Genomic DNA, 20,880 nt, shown 5'->3' with positions numbered 1-20,880 from the left:
AGTTTCCTTAATTCTCATTTAAGGATAAATATCTGTATTTCTTCATAATAAATAAATAAGCTTTTGCACCACCTCACTTGTGACACAAATTAAAAATAAGCCATGAATTGATAACAGTTGATTTTGTTCCTCTACAGATCAGACATTTCAGAAATCCCATGCTAGATGAGCTGACCATTCTTCTCACTCTGTATTTTTGTTTGGTTTTTAAATTTATGTACAGATTAATTTTTGATGGCTTCTGATCACATTTTAAGGACTAGATCTAAGGCTGTTTCTGTACATTCAGGTCTTGATGTCTTTTTTAATAAATATCTTCCTGCATGTAGCCTGTCATCCTCACCTATTACTGCATTTGAGTAGAAAGCATGGAATTTGCTTGAGTTCCTACATGCAATCCCCTCAAAAGAGCATTTCAAGCAAAAAGGCAGAGGAGAGGAGTGCAGCTAGAGAGAGGAACTCATTTCTGGTGGTGCTGGTATTCAGAAAAGTCCGCTGGGCTGATATAGGGACAACAGTAACTGTTGTTGTCTTGTGTCTTACTACTAACTATGCACTCTTTCTTTAAGAAAAGGAAATTAAAATTTTCTTTCATCTTCTGCTCCTTCCTACTTATCTTTTACATGTCACTAATAAAGCATAATATTGCACAGTATCACTCCAGGGGTAAAACTCCTGTTTCCCTTCTCCTAGCCCATGCTTTGTTGCAGCTGTGCTGCCTTTCCAAGTGAATGTGCCAGATCTCTGGGATTCTCTCTGCTGTCTCTAACTCCTGTTCTGATTGCTTGACCCCAGAGCCAAGTGATGAATGTTGTGGCCTGACACCCACTCACAGCAGGCTCTTCCACAGGAGCTGTTTAAGCCCCTGACAGTGTGGGCCATCAGCAGGATGGCTGTGGGCAATGAATGCAGCAAACTTGCACTGGTTACCACTGCAGTTCAGGTCGGGGCCATGGGGGAAGCCTGGGATGAAGGAGTGAAGAGGAGCAGCTGAGCAGTGTGGGTGAGTCTGTACAGGCACCAAGGTGACAGAGAGGAGCATCCTCCCTGCAGTCACCCTGAGAGGAGCAGCACAGCCCCATCTGGAGTCCTCTGGAGGAGGGAGGTCGAAGAGGCTCTGCTGCATTTCCTTGTATGGTTCAGCAGTGGCACACAAGAATAAAGTCAGTCCCAACCTGACTGAGGAGAAATCAGAAGCTATTCTGATGGCTGCATGGTGGCCCAATAGAGGAGGCCACATGACAGCTGGTTTCCTTGCTATCTTCAAATTTGTGGTGCTAAATATGGCACTGAGTCTTCTTGGAAAATTCAAAGAGAAAGGAAAATTAAACTTCTGCCTCCTATCCTTTTTCCTAACTCCCCCTCCCCTGAGAAAGCCCTTTCTGAGGATGAGGCATCCTTGGAGCCATCAAAATTTTTTGCTTAATGAAGGACCTAAAACCAGACTTTGTCTAGTAGTCACACCACACATATTTTCTTTAATAATATATACAGACAGGGTGGTTGGGGATGCCACAAAAACTGCACAGGAGCTGTGCAGTTTGCCCAGGCAGAGGACCAGCCAGGGGCCCTGCTCTGAGCCTGTGCTCTGGCTGCCAGCCCAAATAAGCATTTGGTCTTGGGTGCTGAATGACTCTGCTGATGCCACCATAAAATCAGGAGGGGATTGCAGTTTTAGTGAGATTTCTGCTGGATGTTTGGTAAGGCACCATCCGTAGCATTGCACAGCTTATAGAAATATTTTCTCTGTATCATAATTTCACTTATCTATTATTAATTTTTTTCCAGACAATAAAACAAAGGTATCATCATTTGCTGTGGAAAAAAAAATATGGGTAAGAAATGCATCTTGGGGTTTGTTTTTTATTTCATGTTATTTCTCTTTCCTTTCAACATCCAGGAGAAACAGTAGCCATGTGAGTTCAGCTCCTCTGCTCTCCTCTAATCTACCCTTTGATGTAACTAACTGGCAAAAACATATTCCTAATCAAATATAGTCTCTCATCCTTAATCAGCTCAGCTTTAAAATGCAGATCAATGAGATAAGAAAGAGATGATTTAATTAGCCCAACCTCAGCAATGTTACAGCATATTCTCATTTACAGAAATAATGGGGAGCAAGAGGAAAGAGATTCATCATCATGAAAAGACTGGGGAAGGCAGAGGAAAGCAGGATATTTCCTATGTTAGCTAAGGGTGATTTTCATTCCAGCTAAAGAGCCAGCACATATTTTATGGGCCATTTAAATAACACTTAGGCCTTGCACTTTGTCCTTTAGCCTAAGGATGAATTTCTTTCGCTAAGTAGCAATACCTTTGGAAATCATCACTCTTGGGTTTAATTGATGAGCCAGAGACAGCTCCCACCACTTGGTGAATAAAGAAGAGGAAATATGGCAGGCAGGAACACAGCAATAATGCACATTTATAGAGCTGCTTGGGAGCATTCACCCACACAAGTGCCAGGTCAGGCACTCTTACTGGAAAGGCTTTAATGGGAACAGCACAGGCTGTACTGCCTCACTCTGCTACTGCCTTACTGAGTGGCCACAGGCAGGTCACTTTGCTTTTGCATTTTTGGGGGTGTGTGTTGTTTTTCTTTGCTTTCTTTCTCTGTCCCGTTAGGTTTTGGAATTTCCTGCAGAGTAAATCTCTTCCTTCCTCCACAGCACAGGTCCCCCCACAAATGGTGGCACACCTGGAGCACACCTGGAGCTCTGTGGTATTGCTGTAGAGCTGCTTAAAGAGAAGAACCAGTGCAAGTTCTCAGCTTGCTCTTTCACTTTTGTGGCTTCAAAGCAGCAGAACACTACCTTACCTCCATCAGCCCTGTGTATCCTGACTCCAAATGCTCCTTCATCCCCCTGGAGCATGGGACTCACTGGATCAGATTAGCCCAGGTTTGGTCAATGCTGCCTCCTCCATGCAGAGCACCCAGAACACTTCCATGGCCACACCAATCCCGTAGAGGCCCCAGCAAAAGGAAAATCAGACCTGTAAATGTCCAACAAGGGTTTTCAGATGGGCTCCAGCAGTGGAGTTGGACTCAGGACCTGAACCTTTGGTGAGGTATGTCTTGACATTCATGCTGTTACAAAGTCAGGCCAAATCCACACAGATGAGGCTATGCCAGCTCCTGATTTGAGTTCTGGGAATGAAGTTTGTCTTCGTTTGTGCCCATCCATCATTTTGAATGGAGCTATCTTGTGACAGCCACATTTGGTAGTCTCTGCCTGGGAGATAATTGCTCATCACTGAGGGGAACTCACACAGCTGAGATAACCCTCAGGCACTTTCTCTGCAGGGATGGGAGCACCAGAGGAAAAGCAATTAACAGAGCAATTAAGCCACTAGCCAATCATATCTCTTTTTTTTCCCCCTCATCTCATACTTGTGCCATTCTCCAGTGCCTCTAAAAACAAGCAAGGAAAGGCCCTGCTCTCTAGAGGGATAGTTCCCTCAGGTGGGCTGGGGCTGAGATTAGGCTCTAACCCCCATTCCTGACCCTTACTCATCATTAGTCTGGGTTTGTTGGACATGGCTTGGCTACTGTAAATAGAACCAGTGTCCATTTCCTTTCCTGAGAGCCAACAATGGTAATTTAGACCTCTTCCCTGTATTCTTCTCCTTCCCTCCACCAGGCTTGTTCTCCAGGTAATAAATCAATCTTTTCAAAAGCATTAGATCAGATATCCTGACTCTGTGGTTTCATGAGAAAGCTTTGCAGAAAAGATACTGAGACACTCTCACATGCACAAGAGTTTATAACATGTGTCCGTAGATGATGGCATTCACCAACACTAGAAGTGAAAGTTACTTTAGGGGGGAATATAAAAACACAAGGACACAGAGGAGAGAGACATGAGAAGGAGAAAATTCTGTCACAGTTGGGCTCTCCCAGGTCCCCCAGAATGTTCCTCCCCCATCTCCCTGTCCCAGCCCTTCCCTGGGCTGCAGCCCTTTGGGGACAGCTGCTCCTGCTGGGGTTTTCCACAGCCACAGCTCCTGCAGGAAATTGTGCTCTGGAGCTCCAAGTGATGTGAAGGGCCAAAGCCCCATGGCTCTGTGGAGTTTGGCAATGTCACAGACATTACAGCAGTTCCCCCCCACCTCGTCCAGCAGCTTGGTCTTAAATTATAAGAAGGACACGGGGCTATGCTGCAAACCCTAGCAGGAGACTGTATTTGTTCCTCCAGAGAGCCACCTGAACTGCCAGAACAGAGTCAAGTCACCAAGCAGCATTGTGGGCACCCAAAGAAAAATCACCTTCACTTTTCAAAGCCTTGAAATGAAGCTCTCCATCAGTGACTCCTCATCATCGAGAAATCTGCAGAGTAACACTCACCCCATCCTTAGCACCTGAAGCCTGCTCATCCCTCCATTTAGAGGATGCACAATGCTTTTGTTAATTAGAGCCTTAGTTTAATATGAGCTGTCAGAGTTCACTTAACTTCAATTAATTGTTTCTCCTGAGCTTAATTTCTTTAGTTAAGTATTGATTAATCATTGCTTAATTATGCTGAAGTCTCACTGGGTGATATTTCAGTTGCATACCGCAGCAATGCACTGCTTTCTAAAAATACTCAGAGAATCATCAGATATTTTATGTATTGCTATTATTGGGATGACTTCTAATATTTATCTTTTCATCCCTTATGTTCCAAAATGTATATTTAACGTGTTGTGTTTAATGCCACTGGTTTACAACTCATTTTTCTCTATGTTGGTAGGTCATACACTGGAGTTTTGCTCTGCATGGTGTGGGGACAAAAGCTTTGTGTCTGGCATCCAATATCTTATGCCAGGAGGAGTAGGTTGGGGAACACAAGTAAATTAACTTTACTGTGCTACAATATTAACACATTTAAACAGCCAAAATATTGATGGCATGGGGTTTTTTCTTTGAAAAAATGTGAACCTCTAATGTGAAATCTCAGTCTGTTCTGAAATATCAGGAGGAAATAACTACTTCCACCTCTCTGTAGTATCTCAACATCTCTGTAATGTCAGGTTGGATTGCAAGTACCTTAGTTTTCACAGATAAGTATAATAACTATTAAATTTTTCCAAGGTCTCTCTTGAATTTCAATATTTACCCGAGTTAGAAGTTAAGTTTGATCTGTAGTGAGAAATTAAACAATTACCTTTTCCCTCACAATAATTTCCCTGGAGTCCATTTAGGCATCTAATTTTACCTACGCATGGAAGCATTTTTTGTTTTTTTTCTAGATGAGAAAGAGTCACTCCCCAGGGAACACTTCTTGGTTTGACATGGTTTTATCATACTCAAGGTTTAACTTTCTCCCCTTGGTACCTGTTTACTTTTTCAGAGATCTCTAAACATACTCCTACTAAAATTTAATTTTGAACATGTTCTGTGCTATAGGAGTACTGAGCATTATTTACTTCTGTCATCCCAGATTCTCAAATGAGCACTGGTAGGAATATGCTATAAAGAGTCATCAAAATGACATCCTTTTCTACTACGTTTCGCCGACTCGGTGGTGTAAACATCTGGCACCTTGGGAATGCACATCTTTGCTGTGTGAAAGGCAAGATAATCTGGTGAAAACACTGATGGTTATTACATGGATCATGGAAAACACTTCTGTTCCCTTATGCTGAATGACACAATACATTGAATTTTCCAGAAAGGGATGGATGAATTAGTCCAGGTTAAGAACGTAGTGACAAAACACTTGCTCGGAATCTGAACAAGTGCTAGTCAAAACATTTCCACAGTACAATTAAACTGTCCTTTGTTATTAACTTCTTATCACAACTCTCTGTTTCTGGATTCTGATCTAAACCAGAAGCCACACTTCTATAACACAGCTGGGTTGTATTAAATTTGTACCAATACTTTACCAAGAAACTGAAAAGCAAGTCTGTTGTCAAGACTCTCCTTGCAACTTCATCTAAACTCTGTATCCGAGTCCAGGTCATTACTGATGTAGGTCCTGAACAAACACACTCCTGCCTGACATGCTCACTGCAAAAGAAGAAACAAAGAATTGGGAAAAGGAAGTTTTACCTTCCCTGCTTTCTTTAAAGGAAACTGGAGCACTGAGACACAACAAGCTAAATTTCCCAGTGTGATTTGGATCCATATTCATTAAAATGACAAGTCATTGATCTTAATTACAATCCTCAGGATCCTGCCACATGGAACTCAAGATGTTTGTGGAAGTTTAGCAGCATCAGCTTGATGCACATCCCCAACTTTCTTATGCTAATTCTTAAAGACAAAAACATTCCCATTTTGTCAGCTTTCTTGGTGTCAGCCACAATTTTACAGCTCAGCATTATTTATTTATATTGTAACCTGGCTTAACAGACAAAGTCATCGACCACAGCTGTATCAGGGGCTTTACTACCAGAAAACAAAACTTCTAAATCCAGGTGTTAAGATGAGACCACTGAGATAAACCGGCAGTTAAGTGGGAAGTATGAGTTTATCAGGGCAATCAGCCTGGTCAAAAGGGATCAGAACTCCTCCAATCCCCTCCTGCAGACTAAACCCAGCCTGATTAATGTTAGGAGAGATGGCTAAATGTTATGTGCCTACGAATGTTTCAAACATTCCTGTTCTTTCTACCAAAGGAATACACACGAGGACTGCAGTGGCTCTTCCATCTGTCACATCCATCTCGCAAAACCAAGAACAATACCATGCAACCCTATACCCAGTTGTCTGCTGGAGCTTGCAAGTTTTATCTCCCACTGCATTAATAATGTGACATGTCCCCATTAAAATAATAATAACAATATAAATAAATGAATTTAAAAGAATGGAGCCATGGCTTATTTCTTTCAGCACATCTTCAAGTGAACAGAATCCCTGGCTCCCCAGGCTGGCCTGTCACTACCTCCTTTCTGTTCAGGTGTCTTAGCCACTTTTTTCATCCTTCCAGCTCATCTGAGAAAAGAACAGGAGAATGAAACATTCCTGCAATTGTGTGTGAACTGATACACTGGAAGTGGCCTGTGGGAAATCTGCCACTCTGCTGTGGATTTCTGGTCTCTGGGACATGGTCTGCGAGGCTGACTGGATTCAGAATACAATACTTGTGGAGGAAGTGCTGTGATTTTTTTGAGAAAATCATTCAGGCATAAGAGCAGAGAAAAAAGTTGTAAAAGTTAAAGAAAGATCCCTGAAGGACATCAGCACTGCCAGGATCTACGAGTTCAGTGTGTAGTCTCTTTTCTCAGCACATTTGCTTTGGGCAAAACCATAATAGTAACTCATTAGCTGAGGCAGGTAAGTGTGCCTGTTAACATATCTATCCTAAAATACTTCTGTTATTAATAAACAATCAAGTAAAAGCTGCAGGTCACCAAACTTTTTCAGACTTCTCACCCTAACAACTTTTTTCCATTTTCAATGACACTGTGCAATTGACTGCAGTGCAATTTGCTTCCTTGCTTTTCAACAAAATAATTGCTTCATTCGGATTTTTCAGATTTTTGATAACTAAATTGGCTTTTTACTGTAATTATTTCCCTTTCTATTTCTCCATCTTTCACTTTACAGGAGCTGTAGTTTGGTTTTGAATCCTGCTCTCTGGGTACCCACAGCATTTTCACATGGGCCGAAGCGCTGGTTTGTGGCTGTTCTCATCCATCTTGGTCAAGCAGGCTAAAAGGAAAGGAAATGCAGCTAAATTCTGAGGGATCAGATTCTATCCACCTTTAACATATTATGTAAGTCTTCATCCTTTGAGTAGTCTTATTGATTTCAGTGGAAGGAGTTGTTATTGCAGAATGTGAATAAGATGTCAGAATTTCACCCTAAATATTTCACTTTACAAAGGAAGCCATGCTGCAGAAGAAAACACTCCCTGAGCTGCAGCAGGATGCAAAATTTGCAGTTACAATAAAAGCTGAGAAGCCTTTGGCTTCTTTGTGGTGGTGCCCTCCTATTGAAAGTGCTTAATAAACAGAACTAGTTCTGTCTGAATCAAATGAAAGATGCTCATATACAATCTGAGAGTCTTCTAATCCTTACAGCACCACAAGTAATTCAAAGAAGTCTTGAAGTGCCATGATAATGGCACAAGATGGTTATCTCTGTATTATTGGTTTTGTGTACATCAAAGAATGCTCAGTGGGAAAAATAATGTTGCATAAAAAACCAAACACTTTTCTTTCAACAAAGCAGACAATTAAAATTATCCAGAAGTTAAGGAAAATATGAACTAAAAATATTTTGCCTTTGAAAGTCTACATTACGCTTAAAACAATTTTATGGTGTATATTGTAGGCTCTGGATTACCATAAATGTCTGATTGAAAATCTTTGTAAGGATGTTGAGATTAAGTACACAGCTCTTAAATTCTACAAACACAAAATTGATTTCAAAGGAATCAAGTGATGAGAATGGATGTCCATGAAAGAAAAGTAATGTATTCATAAAGGCCTTTTTCATCAGTCATGACATAGAGTGACAACAACTGGACTTGCCACCTGGTTTTAAAATTGCTTAAACTAAAGGTTATGGGAAAATCTGAAAAAGGAAAGAAAGAACTAGAAGCCAGCTGTACTTGTGGTGTGATTATATTGCCTTCAGGATAGACAAGGCACTGGTTGGTCAACTTTTATGTTGTAGTTTTGGATGTACATGAAGTAAAGAGAATGTGGTGCTGAATGAATGACCAAAAAGTGTACAAAAAAGGGCAAAATCCACCTGGTACAGTGTCAGCAAAGCCTCGGGAGTTGTGGGGAGGGAAGGGAAAGAGAGCACCTTACTCTATGTGACATTATGAAACAAATCACAAAACTAGGCATGCTTTACACCAGTGGAAGCACGATACACCAGGCAGAAGAGCTGCCCCCCAGATCTCTCCCAGAATAATTCTATACCTTTCACAGATGTAGAAATTCGAGTTCCTGGTGAGTCAGGGCCTCCTGATGCCTTGCACAGTCCCAGGAGCTCTCGGTGTGGAGGTGCAGTGGGACTGCCTTTCTTCTCTCCAATAATCAAACCACTGGACAAGGAGTGGGAAAAACCCTGAATGTTTTGTGCCTGGCTTGTTGTCAGGGCAGAGCTGTGTATTTGTCCCTTATGCACAGGGGGTCATACCCCCATGTCCATACCTCGGCAGAAGCATCAGCAACAATGTGTGACAGGCTTTACTCCCCATAGAGAGACACTGAAGTATGGCATCCACTCATTTCCTGTCATACCTTTAAATCAAGGCTAAACGAGGTGAAAAGCAAATAGATTTTCAGCCCTTGTAAACTCACAGGGCAAGCTGAATGGATAAACCAGGATGATTCACTGTCATATATTATCCTGGTGTGTTAGAGTTGGCTATATAATAAGTTCATGGCCATCTCAAAATAAATGGAAAAGTGAATGCTTCCATTGTGATTACTTGGCTAAAAAAATACATGTCAGTAATTCTTCTTCTACCCTTCTTCACCATTTAATTGCAGTATTTTAAGGTTAAAGAATGGGAAAATGCTATGTACTTTTCAGGGAAAACTGACTGGGCTTTTTTTCAGAGATAAATTACTTAGAAACAGAGAGAAAATAATATTCTATTGAAAATGCCTCCCTAATGTCCATGTCCCTGTTGGGCCAAGTTAAAGGATGTATGGGCACACTTGCACAAAGAGCTGCAGCTCTGCAGTGCTGTGACTGGAGGAGAATCTCAGCTTCTCTGTGTCAAGCTAAAGGGAAAAACTGTGTAGGAAATTTCAGTTCACCTGCTTGGCTGGGATGAAAAGTTTCAAGGAAATAACCAGAGTGTATCTGCTAATGTGCCTGAAGGCATAGTCAGACTGAGACAGCAGCTCAGATTAGGGTCACCTGGCATGTTCACTTCTGTAGGGTCCTAATTCTATCACCATCTGTCCTCAAGGCACTTTAAGGAGCTGGTCCCCATCTTCCCTAGCAAATGGCTATGTAAGAGAAGAAGAAGAGGAGGAAGGATGCAGGAACTGATTCTCTTGACAATGAGAATTACTCAGCTGCCATTTCTCCCTTCTTTAGGGTTCAGGATGTTTCTCCCAGCCTATCTTTATAATGAATGTGAGGACCATTGCAGTGGGAAAGCATAACCATAACCCCAAAACAAGGTCATGGTTGCAAATCCTTTGTTTAAATGTGGTCTAAACTGCTTATGAGGCTAAGCTGAAGTTGCATCTTGATGTCCAGCTGTGCTGTTTGGTTCCTGGGGCACCCTTTGTACTGATCTGGCTGTGGTCCACTTGTTCTGGGTGTGACTAAGGAGCTGTATGAACTTCTCAAGTAGACCCAAGTAATGTTTTTCACTCTTAATGCATCTTGAAGAACTACCAGATTCATTATAGAAGTTGCTCTTTCATTCCTGGTCTCTCCAGAAAAAAAAAAAAGAAAGATCAAGGCACTTTGGAAGACAACCTGTTTCCCTGTTATATCTGCCTGTTCACAGGATCAGGAGGATCAGATAAACTTCCTGGCTTTCCCATGCTCCACTAATACCAAATTACAATGTGCTGGCCATTTTTCCCTGTCGTGTTTTGAGCAGTTTCAAATGAGGTAGATTAAAACCATTGCACTTATTTATAACAGTTGCAGTAAATTTTAGGGTAAAGCAGGAGGCTATTGGGTAGCAGTATTTTGTTTCTTTCCCTCCTCGAGTTAGGGCTATGGAACATGGGGAGCTGATATTAGGTTCTGGCAATTTAAGTCTGTTTAGCAAGGTTCTTAATAATCTCTGCATGTATATCACAGAGAACCTTTCACATATTGCTTTAAATAATTCAAAAGTGCTCCAATATTGTATTAAATAATTCAAGAATTGGACAGGCTTTGTGATTAATGATGTGTACCTGGAATTTCTGCAAACACAGCAAGGAGTCAAAGTATGCTCTAGATACAAGTGTCCTGGCACAAGACCCCATTTACCCCTTCCCAAGGCAATAGTATGTATTAGAAAATTGGATAAGCGCCTGCTACTCAATGGAAAACTGACTGAGGCCAATGGTTAATGTGGCAGCTGCTGAAAGAGTCTGTTCTTTCTGACAGACAATACTAATTTGGCTGAGAACCTCTATTGTCTTTGGACTCCCATTTTTAATCTTCATGAATAGTTTTGGTGTCTGATGTGGAAATTAAATGGAAGTATAAATACTTCTGCGGGAGCTGGGCGTTTGTCCTCCTATTTCACCAGTCTTGATTTGAGAGCATGGAAAGGGTTTGCTTTGTAAAGCAAAGCACATAAGCTTATTTTGCATGGTAACTTAATCCTAAAGGGCTTGGAAGTTGCTGTTATTCCCAGCTGTGCTGGCCTGTGGTCATGAAAAGTACCTGGAAGTCTGTTGTCCTTTTCCATTTGTTTTTATAGGGGGATACAAGTGGAGCATCATTATTAAGGCAAAAACCCCCTAAATGCTAAAATTACTGAGTTTTCACCCTCAGTTGACACATCAGCCACTTTCCCTTCTTAGTACAGATGAAACAATTCTGATTTAGACAGTACTATCAACAGTTTTGCCTAGGAAATGAATAGATTTCTGTAACCTCATGGTATTTTTTGGTTAAAGGATTTCTCTAAGACACAAAGAAAATCAATGCTACATTGAGTAGAAATAAAGCAGACAAATCCTCCTAAATATCCTTTTTTAAATTTTTTTTAATAAAGGATATGCTAGTGAGTAGAATGGAATACCCAGGAAGCAGAGTACAATTATGAGCACTATTGGAAATATTCTGTAGATATCTTTATGGGAGTCTGATATGAGGCTCCCAGCCCAGCCACCTCAGTGAGCAACCACTTTACAAACATCAAAAGGACCAGCTGATTTTATTGGATTTTGGATATTTTCAATGAAAGACTCCACAGGGGATGTACTGAGATGTGTCCAGCTTTAATATTTAAACATATTCAAGATTTCTAGAGGAAGAGACAGAGAAATAAAGAGGGCTGCTTCTGTGGCAAACGCATTTGGCATGCCATGGCCAGTATACCCCCCTATATGTTCCTCTCTGCTCCAGCAGCAGCTGGTGGCCCAAGGGCCATTTGGATAAGGTGTGAGGGGCTGCTGGAGTGAAAGCTCCTCTGGACCCAGGCCCAGAGGGAAGCCAAAGCACAGGGGTTGAATTAAAACCTTTGTACAAGCTGAGCTACATGAAGCCACACCAAAGTGAAATAGAAACATAGATTTTTTAAATCTAGTAGAAATCTAATTTTAAATCTAATTTTAGTAGAAATATATGCTAAGTGCCTTAAACATTAAAAAGCAGTAGCAGAGACCTTAAACACAGTTGTCGCTGCAGTAGTGTTACCTTTTCACAGAATTCTTTACTTTAGACAAAATATAGATAGAATTACACTGTTCACATTTTTTAGACAGTGTTCACATAAACGATAAGAGCTGATAGAAACTGTACACGCAAATCTGTGTAATACCTATGCAACACTTGTGTGAGATTGTTAGAATTAGACCAGGATAGGTTCAGAAAAGAAAAACTAGAATCGTGTGTTAATCTTATTGGTCAATTAACAAATATAATCCACACTTCTGTAATAAAAAGTTTATGGAGCATATAGAGCATATAGAAGAAGAAGAAGAAGCTGGTTTTGCCTGCTGTTGCTGTTGCTGCTTGCCTTTATCATGTAACCCCTTCGAACTCTGCCTTCAAGAAAGCTATGAGACTGTGAAATAAAGAACTTAGCAGAACAGCAGCCTCCTCTGCTCTCTTACCCTCGTCCGAGAAGGAAGGGTACCCCATCAAAAGCTCAACAAGCCTGGATGAAACACATTTTTACAAATGCTGCACAGGGAATATTGACATTAGATGTACAGCCTGCAACCTGGGGAGCAGGTTGGTGGATTGGTTCTTGGGGTTTTTCAGTCATGGTTTTTGTTGCTTTTGGTGGTTTTTTGTTGTTTTGTTTTTGTTTGTTTGGGCTTTTTAAAGAATGTGCATCTCAGAAAGAATCTCAGGTATTTAAGGGCAGGGACAAAACCCAAGGTGTATCAAATGACTGATACCTAGAACAAAGCTCTGTATGCACATTTGCATTTAAATAGTGGAAGCTATTGCAAATTGCCCACACAAGTCTTTATTTCAGTGGTTTAGAGATCCATGTTACAATAAACTTCAGCATTTTTTACATAGGCTAGCTGCAAAATGCTGCTCAGTGTTTCTAATAAAATGAAAGCTTGGAAAGATGACCAATTAAGGTGTCTCTGCAAAAGTCTCAGGGGTGAAGCATCTTCCTTAAATAAAAGGGAAATATGCTAATTTTCCATCCCTGCAGATTAATTGAAGGAGCCATAGTATTCTTTTTGTGTTTCAGGGCACAGAGGTGGGAAGGGAAGAGAGAGGATATTGCAGGTCAGACACTTTAGGATTTTGATGGAGAGTCTGCCTTTTGCAAAGAATGAATAATTCAACCACCCACACCGCATAACCATTTAAATTACAGTCTTCCTGTTATTATAAAGCAATGTCTCAAAGGAATAAATAAAGTTGACAAAAATAGTCTTCATAAGGGTTGACACTGATTACACCAGACTGAACACCCTCCCTCATGGGGCTCGTCCACCTTTAAATGTCATCATGAGATGACACCTGTCTATCCTGCTGTCAGTCTGAACAGAGAATAAGTCTCTGTTCCCAGTGGCTTCTTTTCCTAGCAAGACCAATTCTAAGACATAAAGCACAGGATGACAAATCTTAAACCAGCAAAAGCTGAATGTTTTTTTATTACTCACTCTGTCTCTTAGTAGGAGGGGGAAACCGCTAAAGAGAGGAGTGAAGGGGAACTTCATGGCAGATAAATTTAAAACAAATAAAATGCTGGATGTCAGTTCTGTAAAATTAATTTCTGCAGAACATCATGTAGGAGAATGTTAGGCAGAAATTCTTTCCTGTGAGGGTGGCTGAGGCACTGGCACAGGTTGCCCGAGGAAGTTGTGGACTCCCTACCCCTGGAAGTTCAAGGCCAAGCTGGATGGGGCTTTGAGTAACGTGACCAAATGAAAGGTGTCCCTGTCCATGGCAGAGGCATTGGAACCAGCTGATCTTTAAAGTACCTTCTAACCCAAGTCATTCTATGATTCTGGGACAGAAAACATTGTCCCAGAAATGCTTTGCATTAATTAGCAGTGGTAATTCATAGCCTACTGTCTATCAAGGACAAGTGACCTTGTGGCTCTGTGATTCACAAAACTGGTCTGTTGGCACATATTTGGGTTTTTATTCATTTTTATTGTGGATTGTTCATCTTGCAAGATAACAGGCTCAGAAGACCACAGGTACCTCCATATCAAGTGAAATCAAAGGCCTAACTATCCCTGAAGGAAACAGCCTGTTGAGAAACCAAATCATGGCTGGCCTCTGTGACATGGCTCATCTGAAACAGAGATGAGAATGATATTCACCTTTTCTGAACAAGCCTAAAAACTTTTTCCTTGGTCAGAAAATAATTTATTTCCGGATTACTTCCAGTTGTTTTATTAAATTTCTGCCATGGAGAAAAGAAAATTCCGAAATGTGATTGTTCATTGAAACAGGTTTTTTTTTTCCTATTTTTGCTGCAGTTCATATTTCATCTCAGTACAAGAAATTGACAATAGTGCCCTCATGCCTCTTTCTCTTAGAGGGTGCCTCAGATATTAACAGTTCATTTGCCACAGAGCAGCTTAACTGGCCTCCCCTGCCCAACAGCACAAAAGGGAATGGTTATTGATACCCTGTGATACAAACTGATATCCCCTAAGGGCAGCATATATATTTATGATTTAATTCCTATGGCTTATTTCTTACTACTAGAATGGTTTTCTGTGCTGGTAGGAAATCCTAATTCTGCTCCCATATGGACAGCTCAGACAAAGTTCCTGCCTGCCTATGCTCCTTCCTGTGCACAGCAAGTCGGGTAGGACACAGAACAGCCTCACTACCGTGGGCAGGAGAGGGAAGGAAACAAACACACTTCAGGCTCCCACTTCACAGGTGCTGCCAGGCTTAGTGTGGTCATGATGCTGTAAAAAAAAAGCATATCTAAATAGACATGCCTACACATAGTCACAAAGAATATTGCATCCGTTAGCTCATGGGAAACTTCAGAGTTATATGATGCGGCCTTTTGCTGTTATCCAGTCCCTCTCCCTGTGTGCCATTTCACTTCTTTGAAGCACTGAAGGTGTACTTCAATCCAGACTCTCCAATTCAGAAACTATATGTTTGTAAATGAAAGAAGGATCTAGTTGCTCTGAGCTACTTCCAAATCTAAATTAAGTTGCTCTTACCAAAGAACGTGTTCAACAGCAGCAGGAGCACCTTGTTCATATTTTGCAAGTGTTAAAAAAGAGCCTTCCCCATTTTGTGCTAATAAAATGCTATTCAATAACTTCAGGTAAGAACTACAAAGGATTAAAACAGTTTTACATCTCTCCCAGCTCCTCAAACAGCTGTGCTATGCTGCAGCTGCACACATTTCTCAGACAAGATATAGCAGCAGGTAATTCTGTAGTCATTGGCCTGCAACATACCCCAGCATCCAGCAATCCCCTGGTTAGTCTGGGTTTTAGAGGAGAAGCAAAATCCTCTAAGGTAAGTCCTCCTAAGAAAAAGGAAACAAACCTATTTTAATAAACAAATATATTTGACAATAGGATTATCTGAGTTTCTAAGGTTAGCATCCTGTCTTCCTCAGAAAGGCACTAAGCACACCTAATTAACACTATAAAAGAAACTAAACATATTGGTTGAGTACTAAGATTTTCTTTGCACTCGTTGCATTGTCATGGCTAAATAAAAAGGACTGATGTCTGGCTTTAAAAATGGAGGAGGGAGAGGAGGTATGGTGAGAGAAAGGAATTACCCATTGATTTATTCTTTTACTTAACAGCAAAGGAGAATGAGCAATTTAAGGTCAGCAGCATATTGTTCAGCTGGCCTCAGATCCTGCAAAATTACCAGCACTGTGTGTTGCAATAAATTGCATGCTTTTGTCATCCCTGTTTGCTTGAAATATGTGTGAAATGAAGAGAGAAATAGCTAAGACCAGCATTAAGGACTGCCCTGATCTGCCTAGAAGGTGAATGGAGACAAAACAGTCTGTTTTGTTGTTGACAGGAGAGCCCCTCTAATGCACAATCAGTCCCACTGTTTTTGTAGCTGCTTCCTTCCCCGGTACCAGGGGCACACACAGCCAGGTGGGTCAGGAGGGTTGCTGGAAATCCCAGCAAAACTACTCCTCCCAATTCTCTCCTTCTGTACCCCAGTGATCCACCCCGAAGGGCTCATGTTTGATTCTGCACAAAGTCCGTGTGCTGCCCTTGTAGTGCTGCAGGCTGCCCAGCCATCATGCCTGCAGAAACATTTACTCTAACAGTCCCTAAAGAACTCACCCTGTGCAGAAGGGATAAATTAAACACGGAGGTGTGGCTCAGCCAAGGCACTGCATCACACAGTGAGAAGGTTACTGACAGTCCAAGTAACTTTTCAGACTAATGACTCTCTCATCAGTCCAGGAAAATAGGTCTTATTGCTCCAGAAGGTCATACTGGCCTTTATTTTCCTCCTGGTGATGCAAGTGCTGATTATAGTGCAGTATCCAAGACAGGTAATTCATGTCAAAAGGTGCAGAAAGTGGCTTTGCTTATTGATGTGTTGTCATCGCAACGTTCAGCCTTTCTGTTCATAGCTATTCACGTGAGTTACAGCAAACAGAGCCTGTGCCTGGCATTAACCTGCTCCCCAGGCAGCTATTACTCAAAATGCACAATGGCCTGCGGGACACCAAGAGATTTGCCATTGCTCTATTGACCAGACACAGCCTTGTACTGCACTGTGTGATGAAGTAGTGTCAAAATAGCATTCCAGGCCATTCTCCTGGAAAAGTCAGAAAGCCACAGCTTGGACAGGTGCACTCTTTGCTGAGGCAAGAACTGCCTGGATGGCTGGGCCCAGAGAGTGCATCCAGTTGGTCATTGGTGTCCCCCAGGGATCAGTAGCGGGCCCAGTCCTGTTCAATATCTTCATTGATGATCTAGGTGATGGGGACAAGTGTACTCTCTGTAAATTTGCAGACAACAGCAAATTGGGTGGGAATGTCAATCTGCTAGAGGCTGGGAGGGCTCTGCAGAGAGTTCTGGAGAGATTGAATTGATGGAAGGAGACCAATTGTATGAGGTTCAATAAGGCCAAGTGCTGGGTCCTGCCCTTGTGTCCCAACAAGGCCCTGCAGTGCTCCAGGCTGGGGGCAGAGTGGCTGGAAAGCTGCCCAGCAGGAAAGGCCCTGGGGGTGCTGGCCGACAGCGGCCAAATGTGAGCCGGCGTGTGCCCAGGTGGAGCAAGAGGGCCAAGAAGCCCCACGGCATCATGGCCAGCAATAGTGTGGCCAGCAGGACCAAGGCAGTGATTGCCCCTCTGTGCTGGGCACTGGTGAGGCCACACCTCAAGTGCTGTGTCCAGTTTTGGGACCCTCAGCTCAGGAAGGACATTGAGGGGCTGGAGCAGGTCCAAAGAAGGACAATGAAGCTGGGGTAGGGTCTGGAGCACAAGACTTATGAGGGTCAGTGGAGGGAGTTGGGGCTGTTTAGCCTGAAGAAAAGGATGCTTCAGGGAGACCTTATCACTCTCTACAACTCCCTGACAGGAGAGTGGCCAGGTGGGATCAGCCTCTTTTTTTTACCAAGTAAGAAATGACAGGCCAGAAGGAAATGGCCTCAAGTTGTGCCATGGGTGGTTTAGATTGGATATTAGGAAACATTTCTTCACCATAGGTCATCAAGCACTTGAATAGGCTACTCAGGGAAGGCCTGGAGTCACCATCCCTGGAGATATTTAAAATATGTATCGATGTGGCACTTGGGGGTAGGATTTAGTGGTGGACTTGGCAGTGCTGGATTAACAGCTGGACTCAATGGCCTTAAGGATCTTTTCCAACATAAATGATCCTATGATTCCATGTACATGCTTGTTCTTCCCTTGTGCATTCTCCCTTTATGGGCACTGTAGCACCTAACAAAGAAAGTACCCTGAACCTCCTCACGTTTTATTTTAGGCTTCACTGGGCAACAAGATGAAGCTACCCTAATGTTGCAGCTCAACGAGCTGTGCAGCAGTGTGAGCCACAAGGTATCATGGGAGGACTGGAAGCTGCTGTTTGTTGTCCCTGATCCTCTGTCAGCAATGACTTCAGTCTCATACTGCTTCTGTGTATAAAAGTACTTTTCCCCAGCTCAGCCATGGAAAGGCAGGAAATATCCTGCATGGCGTTTACCTTTGCTTTGAGGAAAATAACTACACTTTTTACTGTGTGGCTTTGATTCTCGGTGTAGAAAAATCTTTTTCTTCACATACATTTTACTAATAAATACATTGTCTCTCGGAGGGCAGAACCTGACTCATCAATGGAGCTTTCTGTGCTGGCCCTACAGAGGCCCTGGGATCTCCATATGACATCTCAACTCCATATTCTCACTAAGAGCGATGGAGGTGGGGAACCCTGAGCTGGGGTTGCCAGACAAGTTTTGGTCATTACTAAAGGCCATTCCTCACAAACCACCTTCCCCAGGCACTCCTCCAGTCCTTGGCTTGGTCTTTGTGCTCACACATATCTACCCCTTGTTACTGTTGGGGATAGAGGCTGTGGTCCCTTGCCACTGTAAGGATTAGATTCTGTGTTGCTTGTTGCAGGACAGACAGGAGAGGATCAGAGCTCAGGAGGAGTCTTTGTATAATGGGCAGCCCTGCTGTGTGCTGGTTTTATCTCAGACATCATCCTTTCATGGCTTGTCTATACAAATAACAGTATTACAAATCTCTCAACAGACAGGAGGAGAAGTCATTGCAACCCTAGGACTGAATTTGATGGGCTGCTGCACCCTTCTACCATTCCTGCAGGGATGGGGGAGATGACTGTCCCACCAGCCACTGTCTCACCAACATATACAACACTTTGTGCATCACCAAACATCCTCTGCAGGGACTTATGCTGAGTCCTTGATTGCCTGGATCTTGCTTCTGACCTGGGCAAACCCCAAATTCAGTAGGACCCAAGGTCTCCAGCCTTGCACAGAGCAAGGGGCAGTCACCTCTCATGGAAGCAAGGTGCTGCCCATCAGCAACCATACCTCCATCCCTACCCTGGCCACAGGTTTTAATGATGTGTTCAACCCACATAAACAATGAAAGATGCTTATGATATTAGGCATGCACATTCACGAATCTGTGACCCAGCCCTCATCTTCCAGAGGATCTTCCTCTAAAGAAAATCTCCACAGTGTCATCCACAGTTTTGGAGGTCTGGAGGAAGCTCTTCTAAGGCTACACAAAGCATTTAGCACAGCCCCACTCACTCAAAATGCCATTTGTGTAACTGACAGAGCTCTGAAAAAAGCTTTTAATTTACAGCAACAGGACCATTTTTCAAAGTTTCCAAGAATTTTGTGCATTTTACAGTGAAAGGACATTTATTGCCACTTTTATTTGTAAGCTGACTACAGCTCCATATTACTTGGGGTATAAAGCAGATGAGCAAAAGGCCTTTAAACTATTGTTTTTACACTTCTGATCTTGATTGATGTTGACACCAATTAGCAGAAAAGGAATCTTCCAGATAAAGGAAAAGAAGATTTTATTAAGCCCTAAATGCCAAGAGTCAGAATTCAATGCAAAATTCATTAGTGCTTATGGCAGGAGTTCTACCAGCTATTGCCAAGGGGTTAAAGGGAAATAAAAATTACATAAATAGGATTTTCAGGACTTTTAAATCCTAGCTTGAACAGTAAACTTGTTTGGGTGATTTCAGCTTGCTGTTCTATACCCTGCTATATGAAGGCTGTTCTGGTACACTCACTAGCTTTAATCAGAGGCAACTTCTACTGAAATCAGTTGTGTTCCTCTAAATGAACAGAAAAATCAAGGTAATATTTTTTCATTCAGTTCTAAATCTATTTCTGTAAATACAACATTCATCAGGTAGAGGAAGAGGTCTTCACATGATATAAATATAAATTTTAAATATATAAATATATAAATATATGCATGTCTGTGTATATATATATGGGATCAAAATCTGACTAAAATTTCTATTTCATGTACAGACAGTGGCACAAAAATAATGATACTTGCCTTTTCAAGTAAATATTTTTTTGTAAAAAAATAATGACAGTTGCCTTTTACCCTTAAACAATCACTCAGAAAAATAAAGGAGCTTTGCAAGTTTCCTGATGTTGTATCACCAAGAAACCCCAGTTTAACAAAGCTCTGAAACAAGATTTGAAAGCTTTATAAAAACAAAGATTAAGTATGCTTTTTTAGAAATAGAAATAAAATAGTTTGTACAGTTTGGAGTCTGGAGAACTTTGAGTGGCTGCTCTGTAAGAGAAGTGCCACAGCTGCCTGTTATTCTAATTCACAGGAATTGTTACAGGAACTCTGTTTTGGAGCAGGAACAAATACTTGGACAAGTTGAGGCAGTTTCTTCCTAAGGCTTCTATTCACATCACTCAGAAATTTACTTGAGTATTCATGTCTGTGTTCACTAGATCACGTTTTGCTTTTCTCACTAGATCATGGTTTGGTTTTTTTTTTTTAGCTCTTCAGTTTGGTAAGGAAAATCATAGGTCCCAGTTCCCAAACACCAGGCACTGCTTGCCCAGAAACACACCACAGGTTTTCATTCCTCTCTGCTGCAGGGTATCTGCTCTTTCAGTTCAAAGGACTGCACACACACAGATTTCTTGCAATTCAATTTAGCCAATGATAACTTGATTTCAACATGTCCTAAGACATGTTCCTCCACTGGCAGAGGATCCTGATGGCCATCCGTTTACATCTACTTGTCAGAAGCCCCAGGGCAAATGTTGACTCTGAATTTTCCTTCCAGTCTCATTTGCTGCATCAAATGTCATCAGTGCTTTTGACAGCAG

Source organism: Aphelocoma coerulescens, chromosome 2 (genome assembly GCF_041296385.1).
Source record: "Aphelocoma coerulescens isolate FSJ_1873_10779 chromosome 2, UR_Acoe_1.0, whole genome shotgun sequence".
Classification (NCBI taxonomy): Eukaryota; Metazoa; Chordata; class Aves; order Passeriformes; family Corvidae; genus Aphelocoma; species Aphelocoma coerulescens.
Note: the sequence above shows the minus strand (reverse complement) of the source record.